Source organism: Cucurbita pepo, chromosome 20 (genome assembly GCF_057944985.1).
Source record: "Cucurbita pepo subsp. pepo isolate OVF chromosome 20, ASM5794498v1, whole genome shotgun sequence".
Lineage (NCBI taxonomy): Eukaryota > Viridiplantae > Streptophyta > Magnoliopsida > Cucurbitales > Cucurbitaceae > Cucurbita > Cucurbita pepo.
In genome coordinates this window covers 7,682,973-7,700,987 of record NC_141817.1, presented here as the reverse complement: position 1 = coordinate 7,700,987, position 18,015 = coordinate 7,682,973, and the positions used below count along the sequence as shown (strand labels likewise).

The 18,015-nt window shown below is 39.6% G+C and overlaps 1 long non-coding RNA gene across 1 annotated transcript; it reads left to right on the top strand.

Annotated features, from left to right (window-relative positions):
• The first annotated feature begins 11,019 nt into the window (after positions 1–11,019).
• On the top strand, positions 11,020–12,910 carry LOC111783273 (uncharacterized). The gene is made up of 2 exons (XR_002813339.2): positions 11,020–11,926; positions 12,121–12,910. It is a non-coding gene; the product is annotated as an uncharacterized LOC111783273 (long non-coding RNA).
• Positions 12,911–18,015: the final 5,105 nt, after the last annotated feature.

Here is an 18,015-nt window from a genome sequence, read left to right as displayed (position 1 = left end):
TGTGGGAGTTTCCAAAAGAGTCCCCTTCAAATTAAGGACTTGGACGGGAGAGCTGGACCTTGTCATAGTTTGCATGGATGACTTTGACGTGGTACTTGGTATGGAGTTCCTCCTAGAACACAAAGTTAACCCAATGCCACTAACGAAATGCTTGGTGATCACCGACTGCAATCCCACAGTAATACCTGCAAGCATCAAGCAGCCAGGTAATCTTAGAATGATCTCAGCCATACAATTGAAAAGAGGACTCGCACGAGAGGAACCTACATTTATGGCTATACCACTGAGGGAAGAAGTGACTACTGAGGAAACTATCCCAGACGAAATCAAGGAGGTACTAAACAGTTATGCTGACATAATGCCAGAGAGCCTACCACAAACATTACCACCCCGTCGAGGCATTGATCACGAAATTGAACTCCTTCCCGGGGTTAAACCCCCAGCGAAGAATGCATACCGGATGGCTCCCCCTGAGCTAGCTGAATTGAGGAAACAACTAGATGAGTTGTTGACGGCAAGATTCATCCGCCCGGCAAAAGCACCTTACGGAGTCCCCGTACTATTTCAGAAAAAGAAGGATGGGACGTTGCGTCTGTGCATAGATTATAGATGATATGAACCACGACCAAGGAATTTCCATACCTCAAGGTCAAATTACAAGGACGAGAGCCAAGAAGCTACAACAAACCTTATACAGTTATATTCAAGCTATGATGAGCTCATCAAAGGAAATTCTAGAAGACGTTGGAGACCTCCCTTATATGTTATGCAAAGTTGAGCTTCAAGACAGAGATGAATTAAATGCACTTTAAGTTGCATTTAATGAACTCCGCTGAATTTATCAAATAGTCCAAGGATGACTAATAAGCACATTTTATTATTTTCATTATTTAATTATAGTTTAACTATTTGTTGTCATATTTAAGCTAGTTTTAAATATAGGAGTTAAGGTTATATTGTAACCCACATAGGTTACTATATTCCACCATTAACTAGCCATTTTAATATGGAGGTTATGAGTATTTCTCATTTACTAGCCCATTTAATTTTGGAGTTCTGTAAAGGTTTGTAAAGGCTATATAAAGCCTTCTTTTCTTTGATTAGACATCAAATTTTGGAATTAAAAATAGAATTTCTATTTTAGCTTTGTTGAGAGCTAAACTTTCTTTGCAAATTCTTGTGTTTAGAACTTGCATATAGAGTCATTCAAGTGGTATTGATCAAACCTCTTATGAAGTGATTCGAATCACGAGTTTAGAAACGAGTTTTCTTTACTCTTGATCTTGATCATCAAGGTAATCCGAATCTTATTCCCCTTGTATTGATTCCTTATCATATCAATAGAGCCTTAAACAAGGTGACGGTACGCAACAAGTACTCACTGCCGATAATATCTTACTTGTTCGGCCAACTTCATAGGGCCAAATACTTCACGAAGTTGGACTTACGATTAGGGTACTACCAAGTACGTATCGCCGAGGGGGACGAGTTCGAAGACGACGTGCGTGACAAGATATGGGGCCTTCAAGTTCCTAGTAATGCCCTTTGGCTTGACAAACGCCCCAGCTACGTTTTGCACGTTGATGAACAAGGTTTTCTACGAATACTTGGATCAGTTCGTCATAGTATACCTCGACGACATAGTTGTATACAGCACAACCCTAGAGGAACACAAGGTACACTTGAAGCTGATATTTGACAAGCTGCAGCAGAATCAGTTGTACGTCAAGAAAGAAAAATGTGCCTTCGCACAGACATGCATCAACTTCCTCGAACATGTCATCAGTTGTGGACAGATCGAGATGGATAGCGATAAGATAAAAGCTATCCAAGAGTGAAAAGTCCCTACTTCCGTATCCAATGTGCAGTCCTTCTTAGGATTAGCAAACTACTATAGGCAGTTCGTCGAAGGGTTTTCACGATGAGCCGCCCCCTTAACGGAGCTCCTGAAGAAAGACCACCCTTGGTCGTGCTCAAATAAATGTCAAATGGCCTTTGAAGGTCTAAAGGCAACCATGACGAGGGGTCCTGTCCTTGGGTTAGTAGATGTTACAAACCCATTTGAAATAGAAACATATGCTGCCGACTTTGCCTTAGGCGGTGTCCTTATTCAAGAAGGGCACCCCATCGCTTATGAAAGTCGAAAGCTCAATGATGCCGAACGGAGATACACTGTCTCCGGAAAAAGAAATGCTGGCTGTAGTTCATTGCCTACAAGTCTGGAGACAGTATCTCTTGGGATCACAGTTCATAGTGAAGATGGATAACAGCGGCATCTGCCACTTCTTCGATCAACCAAAATTGACGATAAAACAAGCCCGGTGGCAAGAGTCGTTGGCGGAATTCGACTTCAAATTCGAACACAAGGCAGGGAAGAGTAATCAAGCAGCTGATGCACTAAGTCGGAAGGGCGAACATGCGGCCCTGTGCATGTTAGCCCATATTCATTCAAGTAAGATCGATGGATCGATGTGCGACATCATCAAAGAACATTTACACAAGGTCCCATCGGCCAAAGCCATCGTCGAACTAGCTAAAGCTGGGAAGACACGACAGTTTTGGGTCGAGGGAGACCTTCTAATGACTAAAGGAAATAGGTTATACGTCCCAAGAACGGGAGAACTGAGGAATAAGCTCATTCAGGAATGTCATGATACCTTATGGGCAGGACACCCTGGCTGGCAAAGAACATATGCCCTAATAAAAAAGGGGTACTTCTGGCCGAATATGCGGGACGATATCATGCAGTACACCAAGACGTGCCTCATTTGCCAACAGGACAAAGTCGAGAAAGCCAAAGTCTCGGGACTCTTGGAACCTCTACCTGTGCCAACAAGACCTTGGGAAAGTGTGTCTCTGGACTTCATAACACACCTCCCAAAAGTCGGAGAATATGACGCCATCTTGGTTATCGTAGATCGGTTCTCAAAATATGCGACGTTTGTTCCCACTCCCAAATTATGCTCGGCTGAACTAACAGCACAACTATTTTTCAAACACGTTGTCAAGTTATGGGGCATTCTGTTGAGGATCATCAGTGATAGGGATGGTAGATTCATTGGCACATTTTGGACCGAACTATTCGCCTTCTTGGGAACGACTTTAAACATCTCTTCGAGCTACCATCCTCAAACCGATGAACAGACGGAACGGTTCAACTGCTTGCTCGAAGAATACTTACGTCACTTCGTTGACGCTCGCCCGAAGAACTGGATACAACTGCTAGTGTGGCCCAATGCTATTTCATATTTAGAGAAAGCTTCCAAGCTTATGAAGAAGTGGGTGGACAAGAAGCGTCGCCCCCTTCAATTCCGAGAAGGAGATCAAGTCCTCATCAAGTTGAGACCAGAACAGATCAGATTACGCAGCCGAAAGAACCAGCGACTAGTTCAAAAATATGAAGGCCCTGTTGAAGTCCTTAAAAAGATCGGGGCTACCTCCTACAGAGTTGCGCTACCCACATGGATAAAAATCCACCCAGTAATTCATGTGAGCAACTTGAAGCCTTGTTACCCTGACTCGGACGACGACCAGTGAAATGTAATCACAAGACCGAGCATCGATCTAAAACAAAGAGACAACAAAGAAATAGAGGAGATTCTAGCCGACAGGGTTAGGAAGATAGGAAGACCCGTACAGACGATCGTGAATTCCTTGTCAAATGGAAGAATCTCCCTACGGAGGAAACCAGCTGGGAACACGCCGAAGATCTGGACTCCGCCGCCACCCACATCGTTAGGTTCGAAAGTAGTCGGTTGACAGGGACGTCAACCAATTAGGTGGGGGAGGATGTCACGGTCATGCTCGTCCAAGGCATGTTGCCCATGGCCGCATGCCCATGACAAGCCCAACCCTTTATGTCTTTTCATATTCTAGTGTTTTACTTTTGTATTTTTAGGAAGTATGACGTTTCAGAAATATCATGTCTAGGCCTGTCAGACATGAAATGCCTCAGAATGTACTATAGGGGGATATGACTAGTTGTCAACTTCTCCCTACCCAAGGTTATATACTGTAAGCCGTTGTTATTTCTCTCTTGCTTGCTTATATAATGTCTCTTTCAAAAATCTCTCTTTCGAAATCTCTCTCTGCCCTCGCTTTCTAAAACCTTCTCTTAAAACCGAGGCCAGAGGCTCGAGCATACGTCGCTTGGCCGTAGGTGACACAAGAACGAATTGGCGTAGCTCACTTGTCGTTAGAAAGTGAGTGCCGCACAATCCCAAGTCCGCTGCCATTAAAAGTGCGATTGTGACACCATGCACACCCCATGCCTTAAGGATATGACCCTTCAAGTTGATAGGTACTACTCTACCACACCGTAAGTAACCCCCATACCATGGTGCATCACAAGATCATAATTCCTCTTATGGGCGAGATTCTCTATAGTATGTTTTCTTATCAGAATGTTACGTTTGAGCCTCATATTTTTTTACCTCACCTAGATGAGATGTTAGCACTATGTTTTACTTGTAGGATGTCACGTTCATGTTTAGTATTGATCTTTTATGGGGAGTGTTGAGTTATGGAGTCTGCTCCCTGTATTTATAGCTTGGTCAATGGCTATATCCGGTAAAGCTATATATGGTACATAGCTATATATAGTAGATGGTTAAATCTGGTAAAGCTATATTTAGTAGACTGAACCATATATATATCCCGTCCAGTAAAGCTCTTAAATGTACTTTTCTATTCTCTGTACTCTCTTGTTGTACATGCCTGAAGTCATCAATAAAAAATTCTTTTAGCCAGAGTTCTCCTTGCAACTTCTCTCTATCCTTCTCTTTGTGTTCATCTAGATCGAGCGTGTGCGTTGTTGTGCGATCCTAACAACTGGTATCGATCCTAACAACTGGTATCAGAGCAAGGCAAAATTCACCACGATCTGTGAAGATGGAAAGTTCAAAGATTGGAATTGAGAAGTTCGATGGATCCGATTTCGGTTTCTGGAAGATGCAGATTGAAGATTATCTGTACCAGAAAGATCTTCACGAACCTCTGTTGGGGGTGAAGCCGGATACCATGACCACGGAACAGTGGAAGCTCAAGGATCGACAAGCCTTAGGGATGATCCAGTTGACGCTATCCAGAAACGTGGCGTTTAACATCATCAAGGAGAAGACAACGTCAGATCTGATGAAGGCGCTGTCAAATATGTATGAAAAATCGTCGGCTATGAACAAGGTGTATTTGATGCGTAGATTGTTCAATCTACAGATGTTTGAAGGTGGACGTGTTGCGGATCATATAAATGAATTCAATATGATCATAAGTCAACTGGGTTCGGTGGAAATTAATTTCGAAGATGAAATTAAAGCGTTGATTTTGATGTCATCCTTACCCGAGTCATGGGATACTGTTGTTGCCGCAATCAGCAGTTCCCGAGGATCTGATAAACTGAAGTTTGATGAAATTCGAGATGTAGTTCTCAGCGAAAGTATTCGCAAACGGGAAACTGGAGATTTATCAGGCAATGCTCTCAGTGTTGATCGAAGGGGAAGAAGCAAATCAAAGAGCTCAAACAAACATGGGCGTTCAAAATCAAAGAACCGGGGAAAATCTCCAAACAAACCCAACGTAACGTGTTGGAGCTGTGGAGGAAAAGGACACTTTCGGACAGATTGTACAAAGCTAAAGAAGAAGCAGAATCATAAATCTGAAGATGATGATGATTCTATATACACAACAGAAGATGCTGAGGACGTTTTAATCCTTAGTGTGGATAGCCCAGCTGAATCCTGGATTTTGGATTCAGGTGCATCGTTCCATTCGTCTCCAAGTAAGGAATTGTTTCGAAATTTCAAATCAGGAAATTTCGGGAAGGTGTATCTTGCCGACAATAAAACCTTGGAGATTGAAGGAAAGGGAGATGTCTCCATACAAACTCCAGCAGGAAATCAATGGACATTACAAGATGTCAGATACATTCCTGGTCTCAAGAAGAACCTGATCTCTATTGGTCAGTTGGATAGCACAGGCTATGCAGCAAAGTTTGGAAAGAGTTCCTGGAAGATTGTGAAGGGCGCCATGGTTGTTGCGTGGCACAAAATCTGGAACCTTATACACTACTGCAGAGTGTATAAACATGACTGCTGCTGCTGAGAGTGCTTCCAATTCAAGTCTATGGCACAATAGACTTGGACATATGAGCGTCAAAGGAATGAAGATGCTCACTACGAAAGGAGCTTTAGAAGGCTTAAAATCTGTTGATATGGGTCTTTGTGAGAGCTGCGTTATGGGCAAACAGAAACGAGTTAGTTTCACAAAGGCTGCCAGAGAACCGAAGAAAGTGCGGTTGGAAATGGTCCATACAGACGTCTGGGGACCATCTCCAGTTTCATCACTTGGTGAATCAAGGTACTACGTCACCTTCATCGATGACTTCAGCAGGAAGGTATGGGTTTACTTTCTGAAACACAAGTCAGATGTGTTTACCACCTTCAAGAAGTGGAAAGCTGAAGTTGAAAATCAGACCGGCTTGAAGATCAAATGCCTGAGGTCTGACAATGGAGGAGAGTACAACAAATCAGAGTTTATAACATTTTGTGCAGCTGAGGGAATTAGATTAATAAGAACAATTCCCGGTAAGGCAAGACAAAATGGTATTGTAGAAAGGATGAACAGAACCTTGAATGAGCGAGCAAGAAGCATGAGGATTCATTCTGGATTGCCAAAGGCATTCTGGGCTGATGCTGTGAACACAGCAGCATATTTGATTAATAGAGGGCCGTCAGTACCCTTGAAGTTCAAATTGCCCGAAGAAGTATGGACAAGAAAAGAACTCAAGTACTCTCACTTGAGAACCTTTGGCTGTACTGCATATGTTCATGTTGATCCAGAGAAGAGAGATAAGCTTGATGCTAAGGCTGTGAAATGCTACTTCATAGGCTATGGCTCTGACATGTTCGGGTATAGGTTTTGGGATGAGAAAAATATGAAGATCCTAAGACACTGTGATGTGACCTTTGATGAAAATGTCATGTACAAGGACAGAGAGAAGATAAACTCTGAGACTACGAAGCAAGTGGGAGTTGAATTTGAGTGGCAAGAAAATTCACACAGTGATGGTACAATAGAAGCTCAAGAAACTCCTGATCCTATTGCTGAAGAACCAGACGTGACTGATCCTATTGCTGAAGAACCAGACGTGGAGCAAGTTGCACCTGAACAGGTGTTGAGAAGATCATCCAGAACTACCAAAGCACCAGACAGATATTCAACCTCATTACACTATCTGTTGCTGACTGACGAAGGAGAACCAGAGTCCTTTGATGAGGCCCTACAAGTGGAAGATTCAACTAAGTGGGAGCAAGCCATGGATGATGAGATGAGCTCACTTGAAAGGAATAATACGTGGGTGCTGACTGAGTTGCCTACAGGAAAGAGAGCTCTGTTGAACAAATGGGTGTTCAAAATCAAGGTTGAACCAGATGGCAGAAGGAGGTTTAAGGCTCGGTTAGTAGTTAAAGGATATTCACAAAGAAAAGGCATTGATTATGCTGAGATCTTTTCTCCAGTTGTGAAATTAACTACTATCCGAATTCTACTGAGTATTGTTGCATCGGAGAATTTGCACCTTGAGCAAATGGATGTAAAAACGGCATTTTTACATGGAGATCTAGATGAGGAGATCTATATGCAACAACCCGAAGGATTTGCAGCTCCAAGCAAGGAGCACATGGTGTGTAAGCTCAATAAGAGCTTGTATGGACTGAAACAAGCACCGAGACAATGGTACAAGAAGTTTGACTCCTTCATGAGCAAGAGTGGTTTCCACAGAAGTGAAAAGGATCAATGTTGCTACCTCAAGAAATACACTGATTCTTATGTGTTTCTACTCCTGTATGTGGATGATATACTAATTGCTGGATCATGTATGAGGGAGATAAACCACCTGAAGGCAAGCTTGTCTTCAGTATTTGAGATGAAAGATTTAGGTGCAGCGAAGCAGATCCTTGGGATGAGGATTTCTCGAGATAGATCTGCTGGCACATTAAATCTATCCCAAGAGCAGTACATTGAGAAGGTGTTGTCCAAATTCAAGATGAATAACGCTAAACCCAGGACTACCCCCTTGGCAAATCATATTAAATTGTCAAAGGGGCAATCTCCCAAGACAGTTGAGGAACGTGAGCACATGGCATCAGTTCCGTACGCTTCTGCAGTTGGGAGTTTGATGTATGCTATGGTCTGCACTAGACCTGACATAACACATGCAGTGGGAGTTGTTAGCAAGTACATGGCAAATCCAGGGAAGGAACATTGGGAAGCTGTGAAGTGGCTTTTGAGATATCTGAGAGGTACATCCAATACTACACTTTGTTATGGCAATGGCAAAGTAGTTCTGCAAGGTTTTGTGGATGCTGATCTGAGTGGAGATGTAGACTCCAGCAAGAGCACATCTGGGTATATCTACACTATAGATGGAACAACAGTGAGTTGGATGTCTAAGCTTCAGAAATGCGTTGCTCTTTCATCTACTGAAGCTGAGTACGTGGCCATAGCTGAAGCTGAAAAGGAGATGATATGGATGATAGACTATCTAGAAGAATTAGGCCGGAAGCAGTGCAAGAAGATCCTTTATACAGATAGTCAGAGTGCCATACAGTTGGTGAAAAACCCAGTCTATCATTCAAGAACAAAACACATTAGAAGACGGTACCATTTCACTCGCAGGTTAGTGGAAGAAGGCGATATGTGTTTGGAGAAGATAGAGGGTGCAAAGAATCCAGCAGACATGTTGACAAAATGTGTTGATGTTGGAAAATTAAAGCTATGCAAAGCCCTAATTGGTATGATGTAGGATCAGTCTCCAAGTGGGAGAATTGTTGAGTTATGGAGTCTGCTCCCTGTATTTATAGCTTGGTCAATGGCTATATCCGGTAAAGCTATATATGGTACATAGCTATATATAGTAGATGGTTAAATCTGGTAAAGCTATATTTAGTAGACTGAACCATATATATATCCCGTCCAGTAAAGCTCTTAAATGTACTTTTCTATTCTCTGTACTCTCTTGTTGTACATGCCTGAAGTCATCAATAAAAAATTCTTTTAGCCAGAGTTCTCCTTGCAACTTCTCTCTATCCTTCTCTTTGTGTTCATCTAGATCGAGCGTGTGCGTTGTTGTGCGATCCTAACAACTGGTATCGATCCTAACAGGGAGTACTCTAGGGCCACGTTAGGGGTAGTACCCAGGTTGACTATGTATCATGAACCCAAGCTAAGATTATATGTTAGGGTCCTAGTTGTTTTAGAAAAGGACAGTACCTTAACCCAGTCATGGACACAATTAAGAGCCTATAAGTAGTTTACTTACCGAGTTTTTGTACTCAATCTAAATTTTCCGTATTTTTCTGGTAACTACGGAGTTGGTCGATGATGGGAGTAGACTTTGGACTAGGAGCCATAGACTAACCACTGCAAAGCGTAAGCACAAAAGGTGGGACCATTCCCTTGATCTAGTTTACGGAAGCCTTCTTCAAAAACTTAAGAAAACCGTAAGAAGATTCTCTGCTTTATCATGGGCCTGAAGGAAGACATGCTAGGATCGGCCTATACCTCAAACGATTATGCCATAGCCTTGAGAGTCGCCACTCTATTGGACATGCATAAGTGGAAAGTTAATAAGACATAGTAAACCTCTACCGGGCAAAAGAGGTTGTTTGACAAGAATCAAAGGTTAAACTACAAACCAAACATGAGAAACAACAACAAGAGACAAACTCAACAAGACAAGCCCCAATGCTAGAAATGGCATAAGCATCATGATAATGAATGCCTAGCATGAACTAATGCCTTGTTCAATCGTGGCAAAGGAGGCCATAGGAATTGCATACATTGCATGATTGAGAAAACATACATGTAGGTCAGAACTAAGAAAGGTAAGAACCTCAAAATCAGAACCAGAACCAACGAGGCAGAAGAGCACCACCACAGACACGAGCTGTTGCATATGTTACTACGACAAAGAGAGCCGATAGTGGGGTGACTTACTGAGTATTTCATAAAATACTTAAGCCACGTGCTACCTACATTTTTCAGGTAAAGGCAAGACACCAATGTACGGTTGACGGTGGAGCTGAAGATTTCCATGGAAGTTAAAGAGAGGACATAATCATTATAATATGTTGTTATTTGGATTTTTTAGTATTATGTTGTCGTTTGGATTTTGAGTTAGGATGTTGAACGTTTATTTCATTTAAACTTTTGAATTCTGAAAGTTTTATTTTCGGAGATAGGTTTGTTTTTTTTTTTTTTTTGAAATTATGAATCCTTATGAAAAACTAGTGTTATTTTTCCAAAGTTATTTATTATGAGCTTCCGCGTAATGAGCTATGTATGCATGGGCAACGTCACTATTAAGGTTTAGAAAATTAGGGGCATTACACCTTCAATCTCCAAATCTTGTCAGCAAGATGCACCTTCTCGAAATTTCCAGACTTGAAATTTTGAAACAACTCTTTGCTTGGAGATGATTGAGAAGATGCATCTGAATCCAAAAGTCAGGATTCAATCAAACTATCCACATTGAGAATTAGAGCATCCCAAATATCTTCGGCTAAATTTACTGTAACAACCTTAAATTTCTCTACTTAACCTAAGTCCGCTACTCTACATTTAACCCTAAACATTTAATGCAGAACTAACTTTATTGGACCTTCTCATCAATTCAACATTAATTTCATACCTCATTTATAATTTCAAAAAAAAAAAAAAAACAATTAAACTAAATTAACTTTATTGGACCTTCTCATCAATTCAATATAAAGAAATTAACGAAGGAAACAATACAAAATAAAATGTCCTATAATAACCTATATACTACCAAGGGAAATACAATTAAACTAACCTATACTACCATAAATGAAAGTTCGAATTAAACTAACCTATATTTATTAAATGGAAAATACAACTCAACCTACACGTTACTATACTACTAAAGGAAATGCAAATCTATCCTATGCATGTGCCACAGTCTCGGGGTTGTGATGCCTCCATCAGCCTTACAAGGGTGACTCACCTTTATCTGAAAAATGTAGTAGCATGAGGCTTGAGTATTTTAAAAATTCTCAGTAAGCGAACCCCTATCAGGGTTATGATGCAAGAACATGCAGATGCAATGACGGGACCTAGCATACCAGTCTATTTTCCTACGGTACTATCCGAATGGGTAGCTTGGATTTGTACTTTATACTCTACACACGGCTCACACGTGCGAGTGTGGACCCATCAGTTGGTTCACACACCGCTGGGCCCCTTTCCTTGTCGGGCGAGCATGCTCTGGTAGCTCTCTATGTCGGACACCCATTAGAAGTAGTGGCCGTCATGGCAACATTATATAAAATATAATGGTCGTTCTACTACTTAGTAGAGTACGCGTCTGTACCATCGTGGAGGAATAGAGGTATCCCCAATGCATAAGCACACATTAATGCATGAGTCCCAATATTTTTCCATTTTCAACATTATTACATATAACCCCACTATCATTTTATTCATATCATATCATTTCTCATATTAGTTATCAATTCATGCTTATACCGGGGTTATTTCATGCTATTTATCATCTTTCATGTCATTCATATCATGCTATACATGCAATTCATAAGACATAATGTAACGCTTTCATGCTTCCAACATAACAATTTATAACGTGCAAATCATACAGTAGGTATCATAGCAGTCACATAATGTAGTCCGAGCATAACATAACACATCAATATATAACGCATATCAATTCATCCAAAGACAACATAACATTGACATTGCATAACATCTACGTATTAAATCCTAACGTCTATATATACAATTTATGACATGTGAGAAACTACGGGCATGTGCCAACATGCAACATACACTCATAACTTACTATGGAAGGGTCACTTACTTGGTAGGCCTTAGCCGGCCTTCTGCCTAATATTTTAATGTAAGCTCTCGGTCTTTGAAAGCATAATATTTTAATGTAAGCTCTCGCTCTTCGAAAGCATCTTATGTTATCGCCGGTCATCAGTTCCTATTAGATCGTTCATAGCTTTTGTTCGTATTTCACGATAATAATTATAAATCCAACTTGAAATTGTGAAATACGACATTAAAATGACTTTATTTACCTTAATTAAGGTCGAAAACAGGTTCGAGAGGATCGAAACGGTAGAATTTGGCCCAAAAATAGATCCCCGAGCTTAGAAGCCGCACCGGAGCCGCAGTTGAGTCGTTCAAGATGTCGGAGTCTAGAGGTTTTTGTGTCAGATGGTGACACGCGGCGAACTGGGAGCTATCACGTCTGCAGTCTGAATTGGGTTTGAGGCGAGGGTCGCAGGCGGGTCGTTGGTTCGATCACGGGTTCGGTGCAGGCGACTTGGACTGGAGTGGATCTGGGCTGGGTGGAGGCGTCTGTGGACTGCGGAAAATTGGGTTGCAGCAAATCAAGCTGAGCCGACGCTTTTGGGTTGGCTGAACGTTGGAATTGGGCCGCGGGTATTGAGCTGCAGAAACCGGACTGGGCCGAGGATTTGTTGGCGGTATGGGTTGGCGTCAGATGGGTTGAAGGGTTTTGGGCTACGGATCCGGGTTGACACGAAGTCGACCAACTTTGTCTTCTCTGCCTCTTTCTCTCGAAAATATTTGGTGATTTTCTCTCTCCTCTATAACGCCGGTGGCCTTTTTCTCTCGAAAATCCAAAAACTTCTCTTCCTCTATGGTTTACTACGTGCATGGGGCGTCGAAACTCGTCCCCGGTGTGTGTACAGGCCTCTATGATTCCTTTCGTGACAAAGTTCGAATGTATTCCACGTAGGTTTCTTGGTTTCGAGCTTTGTCGGTGTTTTATGTTAGATAAAAGTTATGTTTTTCCTATTTAGGTTATTCACACGTTTCAACTGAGTGAGTTGTTTTGTTGGTTTTTGGATAACTGAATTAACTAGAGCGTATTTGTTGCTGACCATTTACGCTAACTTTGGGCACAAGATTTAGGATAGGTAGTCATTTAAATATGTCACCTAAATGAAAATAACCATCCATCCGGTTTTCAGCTCAAATATTCTCTCTCCCTTTGTTTTTAGTTATTTTCTTACTCGAAGAAGTTGCCGTTTTTTACTCAATCAACCATTTCTCTCAATTGACCGGAGTCAACATTTCATCTTTTTTTTCCTTTTTCCTCTCTATCTCTTGTCTTTCTCAGTGTGCAGGTGTTCTGAGGTGTGAGGTGTGGTTGAAGGTTCAAGGATGGGTAACTGATATGAACCAAAAGACATCAATCATATAATATACTTCAATGAAGATGTGAAGAAAAGATTGTCAAAATTATCAAAAGATGTTTCAATTCATGCCACATTGAAGAAGAATGAAGTTTGATTGCTATAAATTTTGGGTGGGTTACAATTTAGAGTAATTTAGAGTTTATTGTATTTTAAGACTTTTTATTTACTTTAGGTTACATTTACCTAATATGGCTAATTAGGTAAAAAATCCAAGAGATATCTTATCATTTACATAATGATATGAACAAAGAGATATCTTATCATTTGGTATCAGAGCTTCAGGCTCAAGATCGGATATATGTTTCCTTGCGTTTCTTTTCAATTTGTTTTTATCTTTATAGTTTTTAATCGACCCAAAATAAAAAATCTAATTTGGGCTCTACTAAAAAATTTGAGAGGTGAGAATGAGAGCTTCATTTGTGTACATGAGTGCAAACAGAGTGACCTAAAATTCCTTGAGTATATACCTACTTATCAAATTTCATAAAACATCAGTTTCTCAGATTCTCAGGAATTGCTAATCACAGTAACACAGTATCTCACAACTTGAGTAAAGATAATATCAAAACCAATACCTTATTTCAGTTTACTTATAATCCTATTGAATTTACTTTATTAACAAGTACAAGTCTCATAACCTAACAATTAACCATCAATGATTTCATTTTTTATTTTGTTCACTAATGTTGTCGTTTAGCTAGTTATGTCTCTATTATTATTGCAGAGACGAAACCCTATTAGGCACAACTCAAAAGGGATAGAAAATCCCTACTTTTGCACATAGATTCATATAAATTGTCCACGTTTTTAACAATTCTTTTTGAGAAGGCCCAACTTAAGCACTTAAACCCAAAAAACAAAAGCATAAAACAAACGTATGAAACAATGTTAAATACAAATATAGAATGCCATTAATCTTGATCAAACATCATACCTAATTCTTAGTTCTAAATATTTTTTAAGTTATTTTTTCTTTTCTAAAAGTGTTTTAGTGCGTATGGGTGTGAGATTGTTTGATATTAGTGTTAAGTTCAAGTTTTAAGTAACCTTTTTTCCCTTGTACTTTAGTCTAAAGCTTAGCAATTACAAGTTTAGTGTTAAGTGGTAGTTCATTTTTGTTATAAATGTTCTTAGTTGGTGTGGTTGTGGGGTTGCTTGATATTAGTGTTAAGGGTAACCATTTTTTTCATTTTTAGTTCTAAATGCTTTTTAGTGTTATGTTTTGGTTCAACCTTTTTCTAAATGTTCTTTACTTTGCGGGATTGCTTGATATTAGAGTTAAGTTTATATTTTAGGTAACAAGTTGGATGAGTGACGTACACTTTAGACTGATATGTATTAGAGATCACTTGATTGAAGAATTTGAAGTTTGGGCTTGTCTAATTAAAAATCAAATGGATGCTCATTAACTGGCACGGGGTAAGATAGACCCATAGGGTAAACCAAAAGATGATAAAAAGAACGAGAATGAAGCGTAGGTCTATAATATTAGCATAATTTAATGCATAGGAGAGTTTAAAGCTCTGTATTCTCTCCTTTTTTTGGAATACATCAGCTAGCTCAATCTTCTTATTAAATCTATATGATAGTGGTAACTGATCACCATCTAGCATTAAAATAATTACCATCAATTTTGACCAAAAAAACTCTTCTTAGCTAGCAACATTTTTTTTCTTAAATGTTCTTTAGCGGGTGTGGACAAGGGATTGTGTTAAGTGAAGTTTTAAGTGATTTATAATTACAAAAAGTTTATTTTGCATGTTTCACCTTCACTTGATGTGTTATTTTTGCATCGGTAGAAGGAGCTGATGTTGATCTCTTTTGTGCATCGACATAAGCCTCATGCGACGATATTCTACCAAACCGGGGTTGTCTATTGTGAAAAGCTCTTTATGTGCATATGTAATATCAGATGGTTTTAATATACCAAATAAGAGCTATAATTTAATATACCAAATAAGAGCTATGTAAAGTTTAAAATAATTTGTATAGGTTTGGAAGAGATATGGTAAAAGAAATATTAAGGATGTCATTCATATTCATACTGAATTAAATATAAGATATGGAGATCCAACCATTCATGTTATCCCAAATTTGAACCATCGTCAATGAACACTTGGGTGCAAGAGATTCAACGGTTAGAATTGAGTTTTGAAGTCGACAAGATTGTGAACGGAATGGATTTTCTAATGTGTTACTTCGAGAATTTTAGAAAAACTGAAGTTTTCAATGACGGTGAATTCTCAAAGTTTGCATATCGAGTGTATTAAGCTTCTACCTTTTGAGTTTCCTACCATCGAGTTTCTCCAAATCCATGAGCTATGATCGGTCCACCATTTTCTCTCAAATTAGTCCCTACACATTCTAGAAGAAGTCGTGCACAAGTTTTGTGAAGAAGTCGAGGACTGAAAGTGGTCATAGTCATAGCCCCATTCCCCAATTCAATCAACCATTAAAAAAAAAAAAAAAAAACAAACAAACAAACAAAAGCTTCAAATTACAATCCAAGGTTATACGTAAATTTTTCATGTATAACTTAGCTCATACAATTCATGCACTCTCAAGGAGTAATTCTTGTAAAGACTATGAAGGCCAATAAGTTTGGGAGAGGAAAGAATTTAAGATTTTCATTTCGAGTCAATTTGAGGGTAAGTTTCAATTTTTTCTTTACCGTTCATTTTATCGTGAATTGATGGTTCTTTTATTTATAGAGGATTAAAATGAATATTTTTTAGGAAGGAGTTGTGATTTGAGGAAGTCAAAATGGAGCTACTCAAGAAAGCTCAATTTTATGTTTTAGTTGACTTGCAGACCGAAGTATTGACTCTGAAATTAGCCACAATCATCCAAAGTCGTCCTTCAAACATAAACAATTGTGGGCAAATTTTAATAGATTATAACATGATCTATGGTTCATCAAAAAGTATGAAATCGGTTTCTATCCTTACAATCTCATCTTTAAGTTTCTAGAAGGAATTAAAGGGAGAAATGCTCTAGAATAGGCTAGAGAAGTCGAGTCCCAAAAAAATTTATCTTCAATCCAGCCTCCCATTAACGTGAAACTCTATATACGATCTAAAGTTATGACTTTTGAGACTAGTACAATTTCATGGCCATTAGACCATTTTTGGGGCTCAAACCTTTACTTAGGTGTGAAATGACCATATTGTCCCATTGAGTAAAACCATGAATTACAAGAACTTAAGTAACTCCATTGGTCCATACTAACTTTAGGATTGGTTGACATGACATTATCAGAGTTTATGAATGAAATATAATCATGTTCAGGCTTGCTTTAGGGCTGTAGTTGTATCATGAATAAGGGTGTGATATAAATTTTCCTACAAACCAAGGGTTATACAAGTCACCATGCATCAATACACATCCGAGGACCATGTATCACGCCTTGCACACCCTATACCCTAAGGACATGACCCTTCAAGTTGATAGGTACTATTCTACTACACTCTAAGTAACCTATGACCCCTCACGACGCGGTGTATCACAAGACTCGTGATTCTTCTTTTGGGCAGGATTCTCTATAGCATGTTTTCCTATCCGATGTCATGTTTGAGCCTTCATGTGTTTTCTCTCACTTAGATGAGATGTCATGCACTATGTTTTACTTGTAGGATGTCACATTCTTGTTGGGAACTGATCATGTGACCTTTCTCGGACTTTCATGGGGAGTAATCTAGGGCCACCTTAGTGGTAGTAACTAGGTTGACTAGATATCATGAACCCAAGCCATGCCATGGACACAATTAAGAACCTATAAGTAGGTTATTTACTGAGTCTTTGTATTCACTCCAAGTTTTCTATATTTTTCTGATAACTAAACACTTGGTCAAGGATGGGAGCGGACTGTGGAGTAGGAGCCATAGACAAACCACCTTAGCCTCCAACTTTTTTTTATTTTGAATACTTTGAACCACTCTTTATTTTGTGTCTAAACTATGCATTAAAATTCTTATTTTATTTTGTGAAAAATTTAATGTGTTTATGAGTCACGATTCCTACTTTGAAAACTCTCGAAAATTGGATCGTGACAGATTTATATCAAAATGAAGATTTTTCTATGGCTCAACTTCATAGGCATCCCTTTGTGACAAGGGAAGTAGGGTGGTAAGACTCTAAGCTTAAGAATGACCATAGTTTTAAGTTATTAACTATATGATTTTTAGGGTTACTTTTTAGGATAAGATTGAAAGAACCTTAAGTCACATCTACCCTTGAAACCCCACCACCCTCCTTCATGAGGGAAACCTCGGAAACACAAAAAAGCCAAATAGTATAAGTCATCACTACTATCCAAAGCACACAGGCACCAAGGAGTTCTGAAGGGACAATCGAAGAGTCTAGATACCTTTGTTGGATGATGGAAGTCCCACATCGACTAATTTAGGGAATGATCATGGGTTTATAAGTGAGGAATACTAACTCCATTGGTATGAGGCCTTTTGGGGAAGCCCAAAGCAAAGCCATGAGAGCTTATGCTCAAAGTGGACAATATCATACCATTGTGGAGAGTCGTGTTCGTCTAACATGGTATCAGAGCCATGCCCTAAACTTAGTCGTGCCAATAGATTGATAAATCCTCAAATCCTCAAATATCGAACAAAGAACTCCTAAAAAAGGAGCCAAGCCCCTCCTCGAAGGCAGTAAAAAATGACTAAGACTCCAAAGGAGTCGAGCCTCGATTAAGGGGAGGCGTTAGATGATGGAAGTCCCACATCGACTAATTTAGGGAATGATC